The following is an 18,409-nucleotide window of genomic DNA, read 5'->3' as shown; positions in this document are numbered from 1 at the left end:
GTATGTATGTATGTATGTATGTATGTATGTATGTATGTATGTATGTATGTATGTATGTATGTATGTATGTATGTATGTATGTATGTATGTATGTATGTATGTATGTATGTATGTATGTATGTATGTATGTATGTATGTATGTATGTATGTATGTATGTATGTATGTATGTATGTATGTATGTATGTATGTATGTATGTATGTATGTATGTATGTATGTATGTATGTATGTATGTATGTATGTATGTTAGGGTGGGCCATTCTTATATGGAAAACGTAATCATAGCCGCATCAACCGAGCACAGCACTTTTTTGGTACTTTTTAGGGTCCCAAACAACTGTGCAAAATTTGGGGTCGATTGATGTTGAACCGGCGTGGCGCATTGCGTTTGAAATTTGTATGGAGATTAGTATGGGAAAACCTACATTTTTGCATTTTTAATTCTACAGACTACAATTTTTCTTGTAGTATTCCAACAAATAGATAGAAGTATAGTCCAGGATATGCTGAACAACTTTGCCGAAGGATGTATGGTGTTAGAATGTCTCTAAGCCAAGTTATAGCTGTTCAAAATTCGATACATAGAATTAAATGGCAAAAATCATTTTTATTGCCAACACTGCGGGTGTACCAATGGTATTTCATATAGCATTCCAAAATAACATTTTATATTTTAGATTTACCACACTGGTATGTTTGGATGAATTATTCAAAAGCCTTAACTCAATTTCATGAGCGTAGGTAGTTTAGCAATAGGGCGTAGTGAGGGGTGAGGGGGGGGGGGACTTTAATATGTAGAAATTCGAACTGAAATGTTGTCGAGTTGGAATGTTCAGACGAATTATTTCAAAACATTTACACAATATCCTACGCATAATAGTAACGTTGAAATAAAACATACTGTATCCTTTTGCCTTGACTTTTATCAATAGAAGTAACGTTACAGACTGAATCAATTGATGTCAAGTTGATATGTCAGAGGATTGCATTGATTATATTTCAGTTTAATACGCACTATGATTTGATGGGATGCTCATTTCGATGCTGCTCGATCACCTGAAGCAAAAATTGATGTAGGGATCTGGTAGATTTTATGTTGAAATCCAGAAATTAGCTTCACGCCTCGTGATCGAACAGCATAGAAATGAGCATGCTATCAAATCATGCGTATTATACCGAAATATAATCCTCTGACATATCAACTCGACATCATTTGATTCAGTCTGTAACATAACTTCTATTGATAAAAGTCAAGGCAAATGGATACAGTATGTTTTATTTGGTCGGTGTTAAGTCAGACCGGACTAAGTGACAAAATATTGATTTCGAGAAAAACGAGTTTAAAGTTTAAATCGAAGCATCCTTTACATTATGATTAGAAATTAATTTTTTCCGTAATTCTTGTTTATTGTTACATATTTCAAATCTGACAAGAGTCGAATGTAGCTGACGAAATTCTTTATCCAATGCTATAGTTATCTCATTTTTTGATGTTTTGCGACTTAGTCCGGTCTGACTTAACACCGACCATTTCATCGTTACTATTATGCGTAGGACAATGTGTAAATGTTTTGAAATAATTCATCTGAACATTCCAACTCGACAACACTTCAGTTCGAATTTCTACATATTAAAGTCCCCCTCCCCATCACCCCTCATTACACCCTATTGCTCAACTACCTCATGAAATTGAGCTAAGGCTTTTGAATAATTCATCCAAACATACCAATGTGGTAAATCTAAAATAAATAATGTTATTTTGGAATGCTATATGAAATACCATTAGTACATCCGCAGTGTTGGCAATAAAAATGATTTTTGGCATTTAATTCGATGTATTGAACTTTGAACAGCTATAACTCGGCTTAGAGACATTCTAACACCATACATCCTTCGGCAAAGTTGTTCAGCATATCTTGGACTACACTTCTATCTATTTGTCGGCATACTACAGGATGCATTGTAGTCTGTAGAATTAAAAATTCAAAAATGTAGGTTTTCCCATACTAATCTCCATACAAATTTCAAACGCAATGCGCTACGCCGGGTCAACACCAATCGACCCCAAATTTTGCACGGTTGTTTGGGACCCCAAAAGGAACCAAAAAAGTGCTGTGCTGAAAAAACGATCATTTTGCCCCACCCTAATGTATGTATGTATGTATGTATGTATGTATGTATGTATGTATGTATGTATGTGTGTGTATGTGCGGATTTGTTAACAAAATGTCCACATCGGCTTCTCGGAGATGGCTGAACCGATTTTTACAAACTAAGATTCAAATGAAAGGTATAATATTCCCATAGGTTGCTATTGAATTTCATTTTCAACCGACATCTTGTTCCGGATTACGAGTTGAAGAGTATGGTTACAAAACAAAATTTGTTGATTTGTCCACATCGGTTTCTCGGAATTTTCTGAACCGATTTGGCAAACTTGATTTTAAATGAATGGTCCATCAGCTGCTATTGAATTTTGTGTTCTGGTTCCTGAATTACAGGGTGATACGTACGATCACGCAGCAAATCCCGATTCTAACAAATTCTGCGATGAATGTAAAAAGGTGAAATTTTTTCCAAAATGTAAACACAACTGTTGTAGATCTAGGTCACCAACAGTCATTCAAAGTCTCTTTGGCCACACCGGCCACCATCGACGGATCCGGAAGCATCCAAAGTCAGAATAACGGTTATATTGGTTTCTCGAAAATAGCTAGACCGATTTGATCAACTTAGTCTCAAATGAAAGGTGTTGCGTCGTTGGAAACTGATATTAAATTCCAACTCCATCCGACTTCCGGATTCGGAATTACGGGTTGTGTAGTGCGATCACATAGAAAACTCCGATTCAAACCGATACCGCGATGAATGCAAAAAGGTGCTCTTATATATACTTACCAAGTGTAATAAGAATGAAAGACATTTCCATAATCGTACGAACCAGCTATTAAATCATAGTTTGTAGAAATGAGAAAGGCACAATTGTACCTCTAGGTGGATTAAAACAGGTTTTTCAGTTCAATATTACCGTGGCTGTTTTTTCTTTTACAAAATTTTAGAACTCGAATAATGATTTCTTTTCTTGTATATTTGTCATGTCATGTTTAATAATAAAATGTAATATATGCATTTGAAAGCTTTTAATGAATATAAACAACGCAAACATTCTTGTGTTCATGATTGAGAAAGGCACAATTGCACCACTAGGTGGATTAAAACAGGCTTTTTTTAAATTGCTCTTCTCAAGGTTTTTGTAATATTTAATAGATGTGATCAATGGTGTCAATCGGATTGTGCTATTGGAAAAGGCTCCGCTACTCCGGCTTTACAATCGCCGCTGCTCAAGACGATATTTATGATTAAGGTAATCCCCCTGAAGCAGCTAACAGCAGTACCGTAAACCGGGGTGACATTGATCTCTTTTTGAAGTAATCATTACATATTTTTCGACGCAGCCCTTTTTTTACGTTTAATATTTTCAAACCATGTACTGGTGTATGGTGAAGAAGATTGGATGGTTTTACCTGAAATTTTTCGCTTATAACTATTTTCCAAAAATGATTTCAATTTCAAGTCCGCTTTCGTATTCTGGGGTGACTTTGATAACCTGCATGTTCACCCACATTAAATTCTTGATGTCAATATTTTTCATTCAAATGTTAAATATAAAATATAAATAGATGTTAATAGATAATGTACAAAGTATTTCAATCTACTGTAAAATTCGAGTGACCAGAATTCGTATAATTCGAGCCTAACTAGAATAAAAGAATCTGAAAGCATTTTTAACTGCTACACTTGTTTTATTTCAGTAGTTTATCAATGTACAAAGAGTTTCATCCATTTTAACGCTTTGGAGTGTTGAATATAAAAAAAATATTTCGAATTTTAGCTCGAAATAATCTGAAATTATTGCAAACTAGTTTTACAGAAAATTGTTTTTAAAATAAGCGAATTATTTGAAATAAATTTAGCACACCCCACTCTAAAGAAAAATTAAAACTCACTTAGATTTTATTACTCTCGTTTAAAATCTAAGATTTATTTGTTTTATAAAAAATAAACACTATGCGAAGCTTCGAAAAATAAGGTAAAGAAAAATTTCGGTTTTTTTGTCGTTTTTTAACCCAAAAACCGAACAATATACTCAAAAAATATAACAAATCAGTATTTTATAAGTTTTAGAGCAAAACTCATTTCAAATTTTAACGATTCGGTAAACTATTCGGGCCAAATAAGCAATCTACGAGAAAAGTTTGGAGTGATCAGTCACCCGATGATCAAAGTCACCCCGGTTTACGGTAATCATCATCGTTGTCCGGAACGAATCTTCTATCAAAAAGTTGAATTCTACGTCAGTTCCTACCGGTCAAGCACGGTTAATTTTCTGCGGGCGCGGTTCCGGTCGCAGCATTCAAGGTGGAAACCTGAAAACTGGAATAGATATACACCGAAGCTAAATCCAATTGTGTAGATTGGGTGTACAACGAGGAGAATATTTTATTGATGTTACGATTGAATCCCATCGACAGTTCGATTGTGTATCTTTAACGCCAGCTGCTTCGGAAAAAAATCGACCCAATTGATATGTAGGACATATTATCAAAAGCACCCTCGACGTCAAGAAAAGAACAAATTGCTATTTCCTTGAAATCGAGGGTTTTTTCAATAAGTGTCGCTAAGGTATGTAGGGCTGTTTCCGTAGATTTGCTCTTTTGATATGCAAACTGAAACTTGTTTAGCGGAACTTTCGATAAGTGCTCCGTTCGAATATAGTGGTCCAGCAGTTTTTCCATCAGTTTCAGATGTGTGGATGTCAAACTAAAACTTCTAAAAGCCTTTGTCAAGTCTCTTTTACCTGATTTTGGAATAAGAATTACCCTAACTTCTCTCCAGCTTATAGGTGGGTTCCCAAGCATAAGACTGGATCTCAGGATATTTAGTAGATCCGGAATAATTAAGGCTACCGATTTTTGTAGAAATAGTGGAAAAATGTTATCAAGGCCGGGGGATTTGTAGGGTTCGAAGTTAATAGCCCATTTAATTAGAGATGATGTAAAAATTGATGTGATGTCTTACAAATACTATTAGGACGGAGTACATCACAATCCTGATCTGTCGAATTCTCTGATTTGAATAAACTTTCGGGATTTTCACGCGTATGTTTCCCTATGCTAATTTGATGTTTCTCTGAGATCTTTTACTATCCCATGTACCATATGATATCAAAAACATCGCGAAACATCATGTAAATTATTTCAATCGATTTCATGTACGAAGAGAGTGTTATAAAAGTTATAGGAAATGTCTCATCACACTGTTAGGTGGATTAAAAGCGTGTTTGCATTTTTTGTTTTAACTTCATCGTTCGCTACTATTATGCACACGCACGTGCATTATTCAATTTAAATATTTGTTGATTGAAACGAATTAAATTATGTCCCGCTTTTGTTGAAAAATAACGTAGAATTTCAACTATGGGCTTCAATATCGTAGTCCAATTTCGACTTGAAAGGCTCCGGTGACTGTCAACCATAAATCAACTTTTTTCCAGGTACGTCCGGCGGCTGCACTACCACTCGCTTAATTTTCAGCATGTTGAAACAAAAATTTAGGAAATTTTGTTCAAATATTTCATTATTATATGTATATTGACTTAGTAAACTAACACTATCTTTACCGCCAAAACGTGACCTTTCAATCCTCCCGGCCACACTAGTCTTTTCTCATTGAGCCATTCACTGTAGAACAATGAATAATTAATTTTACAATCACTAAGTATAATTTAGAATTGCAGTGTGAACTTCTAAATAGGATCCTGAGACCCGCATTGGCGACACAGACGATGAATCCCATAAAATAGGCCGCTTAAACTTTTCAAATCCATCTAGAGAATGAACTAATTCACACAAAAGCTCTGGTGGTGCTAAATTACAACTGGAAATTTCTGGTGACTGTATAGAATGAATACCTAGGCAAGAGTATACTGATAAGCTCCATCCTACCATCCTGACTATTTGAAAATGATAGTACACAAAATGCCTAGCATTTTACACACTATCTATGCGTAATCTTATTTTAATTCACGCTATAAACCCTTCATTGCCTGAGAGACCATATCGACTGTGTGCATTAAGTCCTTTTCAATGAACACCATGATGTGATGCTGCTTCCGGTTTGTAAGTCGATGTGTTTCATTGCCATAGTAAGTCATGGCACTTTAATTAACTTTTTGATCATTGACGTGAATAAAATTTACTATTGTTATAACTTGCACTGAACGCTAAGGAATTTTGAGTCGAGCTGGAGATAACCTTGTAAATACTTCTGATTTTAAGTTTTCATGCATGAATTTTTTCTAGTGTATCTTCAAACAAAGGGAAATTTATTGCGGAAGTAGAAAGCACTGCAGAGCGCAAACCTTTTTAAAGTTCAATACTCCTTTTTCATCTGCAGTTATGTAAACGTGCCACCACTGCCACAGGATAAAAAAAACGTAGCATGTGTGTTGTCTGGCTCGTATTTTTCTTTCTCTGATTTTCCTTTTTTGGCTATAAATGCACTTTCACTCGATGATCTTTGGCTCCGCAGTCTCACTGCACGATTGTTTCAAACAAAATGAAAATTCACCATTGTCTTTAGCCTTTATTCAATTGCGTTTATCCAATTGTTGTTCGATTGAAATCAGAAACTGCTTTTATTTCCACTAAACCACGCACTTTCCTATATTTAACTCACTGGTAAAATATATCCTTTATTCCGTGTCGAATCCACATTTGACACCCAACGTTTCCTACTTTAATAACACAATTTGATAACGACAAAATATCAAATGTCTGGCAGTCGCTGCTTGCAAAATTTAAAAAAAAAAAAATATTCCAAAGCTTTATCTTCAAAAGAGATAAAATGGGCAGAAGAGAATCAAAGTTCACTAGATGTAGCACTACAGGAGATATAAACACAACAAACCGACAAATCGAAGTAATGATTACTTTATATTTTCGAAGCGATGTTGTCCCGACCGAGCACAAAAGGCGAATCCGCTTAGCGCAAAAGGCACTTGTCGATGGTACAACGGTGTCGCCTGCCACCCCAAACCGGGAGTCCTTTTCCGATCACGGCATCGGGCTACCATGGCAACGTGTTTTCCGCTACAACGACGCATAAACTTCGGTTGTTTCCGCCGGCAGGGGAAACTTCGTGCTTCACGTGAACCGTTGTAAATAGACACAAACACAGACTAATGAAACATAACACACCGGTCACAAAAAAAAGAATATTTTGGAATTTCCTAAGATAATATACCTAATGTATGAATTCTTAACGGTTTTGGTTACATAAAGAATAATATAAAACACAATATAATTAAACAAAAATGTAATAGTGCTAAAAATAAAAAATACACTGTAATGTAAAGTCCGACGTGAAAAGTGATTATAGTTCATGATTTCATCCACCGCTTATTTCACACAATCTGATTGCTGCGCCGATTTTTTATTGCCTGTGAACATTCATTAAGGGGGCAGGCGTAGCGTAGTTGGTAAATCGATTGCCTTGTACGCAGCGCACCTGGGTTCGAGCCCCGACCCCGCACATAGGGTTAGAAATTTTCATAAGAGATTTTTCTAACCCGAAGAGGCGAATGACCTTAAGGTTAAAACCTCTATAATCGAAATAAAAAAAAAACATTCATTAAGGACCTTCAATGAGCTGTTCAAACGACGCACAGTGTCGCCTAGCTGGACAAAACATCACCATTTAATTCCAGATTTTCGGCAATTTAATTTTTTATGGTTGTTAGTTTACTTCAAATCTTCAAGTTTGGGGACGAAAGTTCGATTCTTGCAGTACTCCAAAAGTGAAATAAACGATGAATTCCGAACAAAACTGTGTTATTCAAAAAAATAGATCTTTTTAGTTCGTATTTCAATTTTGGTCCAACATGTTTCATTTGAAAGATTACTCATTGGGTTTATACTTTTCGTTCGATTTAGTCAATACAAGCCTTTCTTCATTCCCAGTCATTGGGCGAATGACCATTTGGTTAAAGCCAATACCGATTCCAAAAACAAAATTACAAATTTTCTAGACATTATTTAATAATAATAAGTGTACCAAATTGCAAGTAATAAAGGACCATTCGTAAACCACGTGGACCGAAATTTGAGATTTTTTGATACACCTTTCCCCCCTCTCTACTAGTAGACTTAAGTAAACTTTTAATCTTAACCAAAAGTCTACGCATACTTCTCGTTTTTTTATTTGTGGAAAATGTGAATTTAGCAAGAAGCACATTATAATGTTCAAATAAAATTAAACGTAAGGCGTTCAGATTCATTTCAAACTTTCAAATACTAGCTTAGCATAGCAAAAACGACCGCACTCATCATGGGTGGCTAATACAGTGAAATCTGTTTATACAATAGTATAGTTCACTGCACACCTGTCCATGTCCTTACGATCACCCAAGGGAAGGAAATGTTAGTTGAATGCCTACGTGGGAAACCCAAGCAATCTCCTTAAGCATTACGGATGTTGATATTGGTTATTAGGGAAGGAAAATAGGATTGGGTATGGAGTGATTTATATAATAGTCAACTAAATGGATAATAAAAATTAATTATAAATTAGATTGATCTCACCAATTCACTTGGCAGTTGTCAGGAACCACCATTATACTACTTTTTCCGAGCATTTAGATGGGATAACGCAACAATAGAAAATCTCAGATAAAGTTGACGAAGATGGCATCGATGACGATCCGGGTGGCTGGTCTGACTGCAAACCACTAACAGACCAATACCGATACTGTCGTTTTCACTAAGCTGAGTATATTATTATGGAGACAGCTAAACACAACAGATTCGAATGTGAAAGAATATACTTATTACAGTTTTCAAATTTCATTAGCGAGAGAAAAAAGCCGAGAATTGCACTACCAAGAACATTTTTTGTGAAAAAAACGTGAAAGATTAAGAAATCCACCTTTGGTCAAAGCCTTCTTCTCAGTATAAGAGGGCACTTATCTGTTTACTCGATATTCGACTGGACACCAGATTCGGCCCACAGATCTTTTTATTGTGCACGCACAAAGGACTTGCAAAACGCGTAGCATCCGCCGTTCACGAGAAAAACTGTCACGTCTTCCAAATGATCCGCGTTGAAATTAAATTTCTTTAGATATTGTTAATAGGGAAGACTAATTCTGCACAATCTTTTCTCGACATAAATGAGGCAAATTCACAAGAATAAAAGGAAAAGTTGAAAAGAATACGTTTCGATGTTGTTGTTGAAAGAATTGACGGGAACGAAAAATTTCCGTAACCGACGCGTATGCCTACTGCAATCAGAATCCATTTATTTCAAACTTTCAAATACTAAGGACAAAAACAAACATCGATCAATAATGCTTTTCACATCGGTTTTTTGTCTACTACTGCTCAAATCCATTAGTATCAATTCAAGGGAATTAAAAATCAAAATATTTATTTCGAATTTTATAGATTACTTAAAATTTCGAGAAAGCTTCCCGTTTTAATTTCACTATTCTATTAGTTGGAATACCGTATAGTATGTAATATAATACAAGTGTAAATTTGAAAGCGCTTTTAAATATTTGTATAGCAGAATTCTTCTTTTCAAAGTAAGTCACGCGAGAATGTTTCAAAATATATATTCCAATAGCTAATTAAAGTTTAGCCGAAACGCCACTTACACCAACAGTGCAGAATTGCTAAGCAAGCATTGTTTGAGCATTAGTGAGTATTAAAAATTATCAAACTTGAATTCTAAATAATGTTATCGATGTTTAGTATTATCTTGACTGAAATATTAAACCAAACACGCACACAAATTTCATTTTTCCTAAACAAATTGCAATATTCCTAAGCTAATTAGATAATCTAGATGATCCAATTCGATTAAGGGGACGAAGCTATCCAAATCTATTCAAAAATATCTATTTTTCTTATGTAATTAATAGTCATATCACCTGAGAGAATTATCGCAAAGTTTCAAACTCCAAATATTAATATAGTAGAACCGGTTTGCACGGAGTTGCACCGCGTCAAGACAAATAATTTAACGGCGTTTAAATATTTTAAAATCAGTGTAAATGATTGAAGAGAAATTTTGAACTGATTAACTCGAGTAAACTCTTTGTTGTAGAAGTTTAGCTATACTGATTGAACCACCGAAATAACAAGAAACATTAAACAATTAATCCACTTATTTTTAAACATCGGCAATTTTCTTGTTATGGTGAATTTAATAGTTAATTTCAATCATTTTTGAACTATTAATGATACATGCATTTAATGGTCTATGCACGTCTGCTAACCAGTGGTGTCTCAGATGATAATTCAGAGATGATTTTCACAGTCAAAATGTTCCGCGGAGAGGAATTTTGGGAGATCGTCTTTAGAACAGTTTAAGGTTCAAGTTACCTTTTTTAAGCATGTGTTAGAATTGAACGCTTGGTAGTGTGCGTAGGAAAAATTGTGTTCAGCTTTGCCACCGGATTATCCATTTAAACCTTTTTAAAACTCTAAAATAAGAATATCAGTCGATTTATTAGATCATCACGATTCAATTCATGCAAAATACCTGCTGGAAAAACCATCGGCTTAGCTAAATGGTGCTTTTGAAAAAGTGGCTGTGGTTTTTTCATTGCGCAGTTGTGTTGCGTACCCCAGCTCGGTGTGGTAGTGTGATAAAAAATCACAGCCACTTTTTCAAAAGCACCATCCAGCTAAGCCGATGGTTTTTCCAGCAGGTATTTTGCATGAATTGAATCGTGATGATCTAATAAATCGACTGATATTCTTCTTTTAGAGTTTTGAAAAAGGTTTAAATGGATAATCTGGTGGCAAAGCTGAACACAATTTTTCTTACGCATACTACCAAGCCTTGAGGTAACTTGAGCCTTAAGAGTAGCCAAAAGATCCAGCTAGTAAAAATATATATAGTTAGCGGTTTTATTTTGTTAAGGAGTTTTGTAATAGGATCTCTATCTGGATTACTATACTTTTATAAGGAGACAATAATTTTAAATGAATGTTATTATGTTATTATGTTTTTTTTAATTCAGAAATAATTCTATTGACAGTATTTTTCATTCTGACGCGATTTTCATGAATGGGTATTTTTTACACATTTTGTTGTAACAGTTTTGCGAAAAATAATGGGTACAACATACCCAGGTTGACATACAAGGTCTGCACTCATTTATGGGTACAAACTCTTTACCCATTTAATGGGTTATTCCACTTTTATTGAAAATGCGTAGTTTTCTACGCATTAATGGGTACTTTTTTATCAGTACTGAATAGTGTACTAGCTTCAATTAGGCGGCGTTACAACATGGACAGTTAAAAGTAAATTTTTGGAAGAAATAGTGCGATGCTACTCGATAACAACTGCTACGTGCCCGATCTGCCACCCGGTGAGAAGTGTAAACAATAGCGCCCACAAAACATTTTTATCGTAAAAAACTCCGAAGAAAATCCAATGAGTACGTACAAAAAAGGTAAGAAGCATATCACGAGAATTTCCCATTATATCTTAGGTGGAAGTGAAAATGTACCATGCTGAGCATGCGTACATACAATTTATGCGTGTGCAGATAGGGTGATTAGCCTATTTTCACCTTGATTCTATTATCACCATTTAAATCCATTGAGCAGAGCAGCGTCTGCCATCTTTGCTCAACACATTGGGTCAAACGGTAAGGCGACAATTGGGGTATTCGGTTCGTGTTTTCGTTGCGCGCAAACACAAGCATTTCATCATTTTCAGGGCATTTGTATAATTAGATTGGATCCTAACAACGAAGCAAAGCTATTGATACCTCTTTAACTGCATTTCATCGATTGTAGAAGATAGCCATAATTCATTTGCAATTAGGTATAGTGAACATACTACGACTTCTAAGTTTGCGAACTTTTCTGGATTCCTAAATAAATTGTACCTAAAATCTACAAAACTACAAACAATAGGTAAATTAAATCCACCTAAAATTTCATCTAAAATCTCATCTCTTTCATGTCACAAACAGGATCTGCTGGACCTAGTAAATTAATCGCTACAAACTGGGCACGTGCCAAAAGTTTGAAAAAAATCACTTGTGATTCCTATTCTTAAAGCTACTGAGACGGATAAAGCCGAAGGATAAAAAACCCCATTAACATGTTCCGCACATTACAGAAGATTTTAGAACTTGCTAATGACTAGCTGCGAAACCATTTTGAATCCAGCTTTTAAAAAAAATGACAAATATAAATCGATGTTAAAGAGACTATTTTTGCCGTGTTTTTGTATCTGGACCGCGCTTTTGAGACAATTTCGAAACTTTTATTGTTGCAAACTTTAGAGCGAATTGACATCGAAGGGATAGTACATAAGTGGTTTGAAAACTATTTATGTGATAGTGACTCACTAAACTATTGTTAACGATTTTAGTCCTCTCGGCAATCTACTTGGAGGGCCTCGAGGTGATGCCTTTGAGCCTATTTTATTTATTATGTATATAAATGACATGAGACGAGTTTTATGATTTCGTAACTCAAAGGGTCTAGCCTGGTAAGCATGTCAAATATGCCCCCAAACCAAAATCGAATACTTGGGAGAAGCTAGCGTGGTTTTTTCGATTGTAGTTTCATTTTATTTCCAAAAAAAACTTCTGTTGGAAAAATTTGAAAAATAGATCACGTTTGTTATATACATTAAGAGGCATAGTTTGATTTTTTTCTGATTTTTTGAAAAGGATTTCAAGCAAAAAAAATATTTGAAATTTTTGCAATATTGTTCTCTTCACATTTAAATTTTATTAAGTACTTATCTAAATTTTTCAATCTTAATGGAATTGCTTTTTGACGCGCGTTGTTGATTTGTATATATTTGTAAAACAATGTGAACGTGTAATATATCAAACCTTTATGAAGACGAGGTTTGCCTACTACAACGATATCCAACTATCATGCCTCCCCATAGAATAGAAAAGTATTTTTTAATATATGTGGTGTAATTTTGAGACGTGATTTCTTCTGCTGCCCAGAATACGACCTGCGTTAGTAGTCATTACTGAAGCTTGAATATATGTTCCATCAAAAATAAGATACAGTTATTAGTGATGCCGATAATTTTTATCGCCATTACCGAAGTATGCTTGAAACCCAAAACTATTTAGTAAGACATCTTTTTCGAACGCTTCAATCACAAAATTACTAAATTCGGACGCTTGTTGTTCTCGTTCCTCCCAAGGGTTGAAGCTATGATCATAATAGAATTTCCAGAGCGTAATTTGAAAACAAATACAACAATGGCTTTAATAATATTTCGAGATGAGTTTCTCATTAAAACAAGCATATTCAGGAGTTGTAATAATAGTATTTTCCCATTTCAAGCCAGTAAATGTCTGGAGACGCTCCTCTGAAAGCGAATAATCACTTACTGAATCCATTAGAGCAGTTACAGTATTTATTGACAAACAATTAAAATAATGTATCAATTCGTCCACACTTCTAGAGCTTTCATTTCAATTAATACAAAGGTGTCGGAGTTCATCTTCATTCAAACGATTTTCAATTATATGATCCTTACAACATCGATTTCCATTCGGGATGAAAAAACTTTAAACCGCATCTCAAAAAGAACAATGACTCTGTTTCGTAAAGACCCGCAAATAAAACAATATTTGTATGTTGCGACTACTCGGAAAAATTCAATTTTCTACTCAGATGGTTTTCTGAAAATCTTCATATCAAATATTGGTACGTGAATCTGCTTCTTCAGGCATTGTTTTTTAGTAGCCCATTTAGTAGATCAACACGCGACATTTGTTACAAATTACGTCATCGTGTTAATATGTTTGCCTTCTGCACTGCCAGGTTTCTCTGCATTTGTTTGGTTTGATGCAACAATTACATTCCTTGGGTTGTCTATTAAGTTTTAATATCATTAGCTCATCTCTAATTGTTCAAAATTAAACAGAAACCATAGTTAAAAAAATCACATTTCATATTTCAACGACAGCCAAGATGAACCGGTGGAAGTGATACTTTTTTTTTGGATTTAAATATCCAATTGTAATATTTTTTATTGATTCAATTAGTTTGTCTGGTTTGATATTATGCATGTTACGTGTTTGAAAAGGTTTCATTGTAATGTTCTATCTAAATTATTGTGTAAGTGTCCGAAAAGTGAATTTTCGAGCGTATGCCAATGTATAAAACATACATTGACAGTTTTTTTCAAGAACAGTAATTTTGGAGCAGACACGTGCATGTATTGCATAGGCATTATTGATATTATTGACGTTAACGTAATTTCACTTCCCCTAGGAGTCCAAAATTGGTTGGTTATCCTACGCTCCATTTGGAACTTGGTTTGCGAAAATCGGTTCAATCATCACCGAAGGATCGATGTGACTACAATTCTGGAATATGCTTAACCCTGGACCTCTGGAATTGTTGATAGTGGACAATATATTAAAAGAATCTGTGATTGGGATGCACCGTTGTCCAATCACAGATTCTTCGAAGTAATCTGATGTCCATTTCAATAAATTTTTAGCCTTCGAAGTATTACGATTGTAACAGTTTATATGGAAAACTCCTATATGACCGCAATAACCAACCTGTAATTCAGAAACCAAAAGGCAGAATAAAAAATGTTCTCATTAATTGATTGATCACCACGATTTTTTGAGTATTTATTTTCAATGTCACCCAGTTTTCCAAGCTAATTTCCATATAAACTTTAGAATTTTTAGAGGGTCCGTAGCTACAACCGATCCTTTCTAAATTTTATTGCAGCGAGAGATAATTTCTTTCATATAAATTTAAGGTTGGACAGAGAAAGGGTAAAATTCGCAAACGAAAAAAGCAGTTTTTTTCCCACTGCATGTCAGATCTTCATAAAAGTCAATCAGCAGTACTGTAACAACATTCTACATTTATTGATTTTTATGAAGATCTGACATACGGTGTGGAAAAAACTGCTTTTTTCGTTTGCGAATTTTGCTCATTCTCTGTCCAACCTTAAACCAATCTAATGAATAACAATAACAACAACTGCGACAACACAAACAACAGCGCTTCAGGCCAGAGCCATCCATTTGCGTGCGTTGCGTTCTATACACTGTGCAACATTTCAAAATAATCGGATTTTGGTAGTCATGAGGAAAAACTATTTCACAATGAGGAGAAGAACTGACATCGCGACGGCCCTAAATTTTCGCATATATATCATCTATTTACAAGCCTCATGGAAAACTCGATGCAAAAACAATTTTATATTCATAGCCTGTTGGATCTTCCGTCTACATCAAACCACGTGGAAGCATATTTTCGTGTCGGATTCTATACTTATACAAGATAGTGGAGCGGAAAACACCTACATCCACGAAAGCTGCAAACGTACTGAAGTGATATGAAAATCTATACTAAATTGTTGAAGCTGCAAGGAACAGCTGATTTCGCGGTAACAATACCTACAGTAGGATGAAATCGACATCGGCTATCTATTTTGCGATTTATTAATGTTTTTTGTGATTGTGGATAATGGATATTGTTTGGTGAATAATATTTATCAAGTACTTGAAATTTGAAGCTCTGGTTAATTTGAAATATTGCCCCTGTACCATTATATGATAAATAGGAACTTAGGAAGTATTCTTCTTCGGCGTTTGTTCTTTAAAATACATCGGAAAGTCATTCAAGATAATTTTAACCAAAAAGGTTGGCTGCGTAATGTCAGAGGCGTATCCGCAATGAATTAGAATACACTTTAGCCGGTTAATTTGAAAGCAGCAATATCCTCTGAAAGATTATAGTAAACAGCAATATCCTCTCAAAGATTATAGTAAAATCAGTTATGTTTACATGTCTACAAACATCAAACTTCAATACAGTTTTCGGCAATACAAAATATTCAAACAATTTTCTATCGTTTCTTGCACGATCACTTCGAAAAGGGATATTGATGTCAGTGAAAGAACTCATTCGGAATCGACTGAAAATGCTGCATTTGGCGTTTGCTATCTAACTTTGTGCGTGCTTATTATAGAACAGTGACGTAACCAGAAATTTGGTTTGGGGGGGGGGGGGGGGTTTGTAATGTAACGTAAGTTTGATAAATTATTGAAAGTTCAAAAATATAAGCAGATTATTTTCTTTTACATTTATAATAATTTATATTTTTTAAATAGAATAAATGTTCGAAAAATTTCTGACGTAAAGATCACATAATTTCGAAACCCTCAACTTTTTAAGAACTTCAAAGGTCTCTTTTCAATATCAGGCGCCCGTGTGCTGTAGTTAAAATTAACTGGTGAAGTGTAATATATCCCCTCCCCTTGTTTAAATTGTTGCGATTCGTTCAGCAGGATCTCTAAGCGTTTCTTAGTATCATACTAGGAATCCGTAATGGATCGTCATTCGCCATTTGCCGTCCGCTTGTCCGTCCATCCGCAATATGGATCATCAATGTACCGGAAACATCGGAGCCTTCACCGGGCCCGTTAACTGCGCATATTTTGATTCAATTATTTGGGTGTTTACTTTTTTCTAAAAATAATTATGAAAAATTACCTTTTCAAAAATAGTAAGACTTGGTGTTTTCATTTACATTATGGCAGCTCTGTAATATAACACGGAAAATTTTAAACCTAGAACTTACTTTCTCCGGCAGAAGTTGCTGGTTTTGAATTTATTTTCTGATCAGACTAGTTTATTGGTGTTAGATGGATCTGCCAAATAATGCCATATTTTCGATTGATCGATTAATAGCAAATATATTATACATAGTTAGTAATTTTAATCAATTAATGGCAAGAGCCAATTAATTGAAATAATCGATTAGTTTAAAAGTATAGCACAGACCATAATATTGCAGTAGGCTCTAGACTTTTCTTACTCTTAAGGGACCACTAATAAATTATTTTTAACCCATTATAACCCAGCTATATTAAAACTTTTGATAATTTATAAAATACTTCGTTCAGCAGGCCCTCATATTATGCCGAATTAAGTATGGGAAAAATAAAATGACCTCTTTGAAACGTTTTGTTGCGCAAAAAACTAACGTTTGAAATTTCTGATAGGGTATCAAAAAATCATTACAGAGAAATTTTGGCTAATATCCTTATATTTGGCATAAAATCGAATAATATCTTCAACCTTGCGAGATCATTAATTTAGCAGCTTTTTTGAATGATTTTAACACTTCTCTCCTCTTTCGTGCCGTTTCGTCGCGTGATTCGTCCGTTGCATCAAACCATCTTTCCCTCAATCTTTTCAATTATTTTTAGAAAAAGAGCATATTCTTAGAAGAATTTACATGAAAAATATTCTGGTTAGAACCAGGCATGATTTGCAACGTATTCAGCATTTGTTAACCTCGAATGCGCTGATTCAACGTTAAAATCATCGAGAAAGTAGTGATTCCCCTTCGGGTCCTAAAGAGGAAATAATTTTGCCTTAGGAAAAAAAGATATCGGTTCAGCCTAGCGTATGAAATTTCATACCTTGAACTACCAGCAGAAGCCACATCTTTCACACCTCTCATGGCCATTCGTTCTCAATCCAAAACAAGAATTAGTGATTTAGAAGAGAATTTTAATAATATGTATTGTTCATATTTTGGTTGGAATTTTGTCTAACATTGACACAATGGAATTTTATAAAAATGATTTTTGAGCATACACATTATAAATTATAGGGTATTAATTACCGTTTACAGAAGACCAGAAGTTTGGAAACGCCTTGATTGTATAACAAGTATGATCCAGAAATGTGTTATTTTTGCGTATGAAATTTCATACGCTAGGACATAATGGGTTAATGGGGGAGGGTGCATAACAGATTATAATATACGAACAGAAAAGTAACCTAGAACATGATTTTACTGAAGACTACATAGTCTTCAATCCTAAGATGGTTCTGCTAGATAAAAATTCATGCGCGAATATATTGCATGCTCTTGAGAAAGCTACAATTTTTGATTGAGATTGCTATTTTGCGAGTTAGAAAAAAATCATTCCAAACGACATACTTGTATCGATTTAGTTGGCTATTTTCGGCAAATTTTAAGGCTAAGCGAAACGAAAGCAATAAAAATTGTAAGACGGATAGGTATTCTAGAGTGAATCAGTTATAAACGGAAAACTAGGAATAGGCAGGCTCATATGGACATGATCGAAAAGAGATGTGAAGAATCCTTTCCCTTCTGCTAAGTAGGAGTTGGGCGTCGCACCCAAGTCTATTACATGATCTTTGATAGAACATAACTCATCATCATGTTTTGCCGCCGACGCCGGTAAAGAATTCTTCACATTTCCTTTCGAACATGTCGATATGAGCCTGCCCAGTCCTAGTTTTCCGTTCTAAATTTATAACTAATTCACTCTAGAA

General features: G+C 34.7%; 1 protein-coding gene across 1 annotated transcript in view; it reads right to left on the bottom strand.

Moving 5' to 3' along the window:
• The window catches only part of LOC131693308 (GTP-binding protein Di-Ras1), a 133,856-nt gene extending 126,820 nt beyond the window's left edge, over positions 1-7,036 (bottom strand). The window contains exon 1 of the mRNA XM_058981022.1: positions 6,738-7,036. The gene's annotated coding sequence lies outside the window, so the exon portion shown is untranslated. The remainder of the gene's footprint in view (positions 1-6,737) is intronic.
• Positions 7,037-18,409: the final 11,373 nt, after the last annotated feature.

The sequence above is a fragment of the Topomyia yanbarensis genome, chromosome 3, assembly GCF_030247195.1.
Source record: "Topomyia yanbarensis strain Yona2022 chromosome 3, ASM3024719v1, whole genome shotgun sequence".
NCBI lineage: Eukaryota > Metazoa > Arthropoda > Insecta > Diptera > Culicidae > Topomyia > Topomyia yanbarensis.
This window is presented reverse-complemented; position numbering and strand designations above follow the sequence as displayed.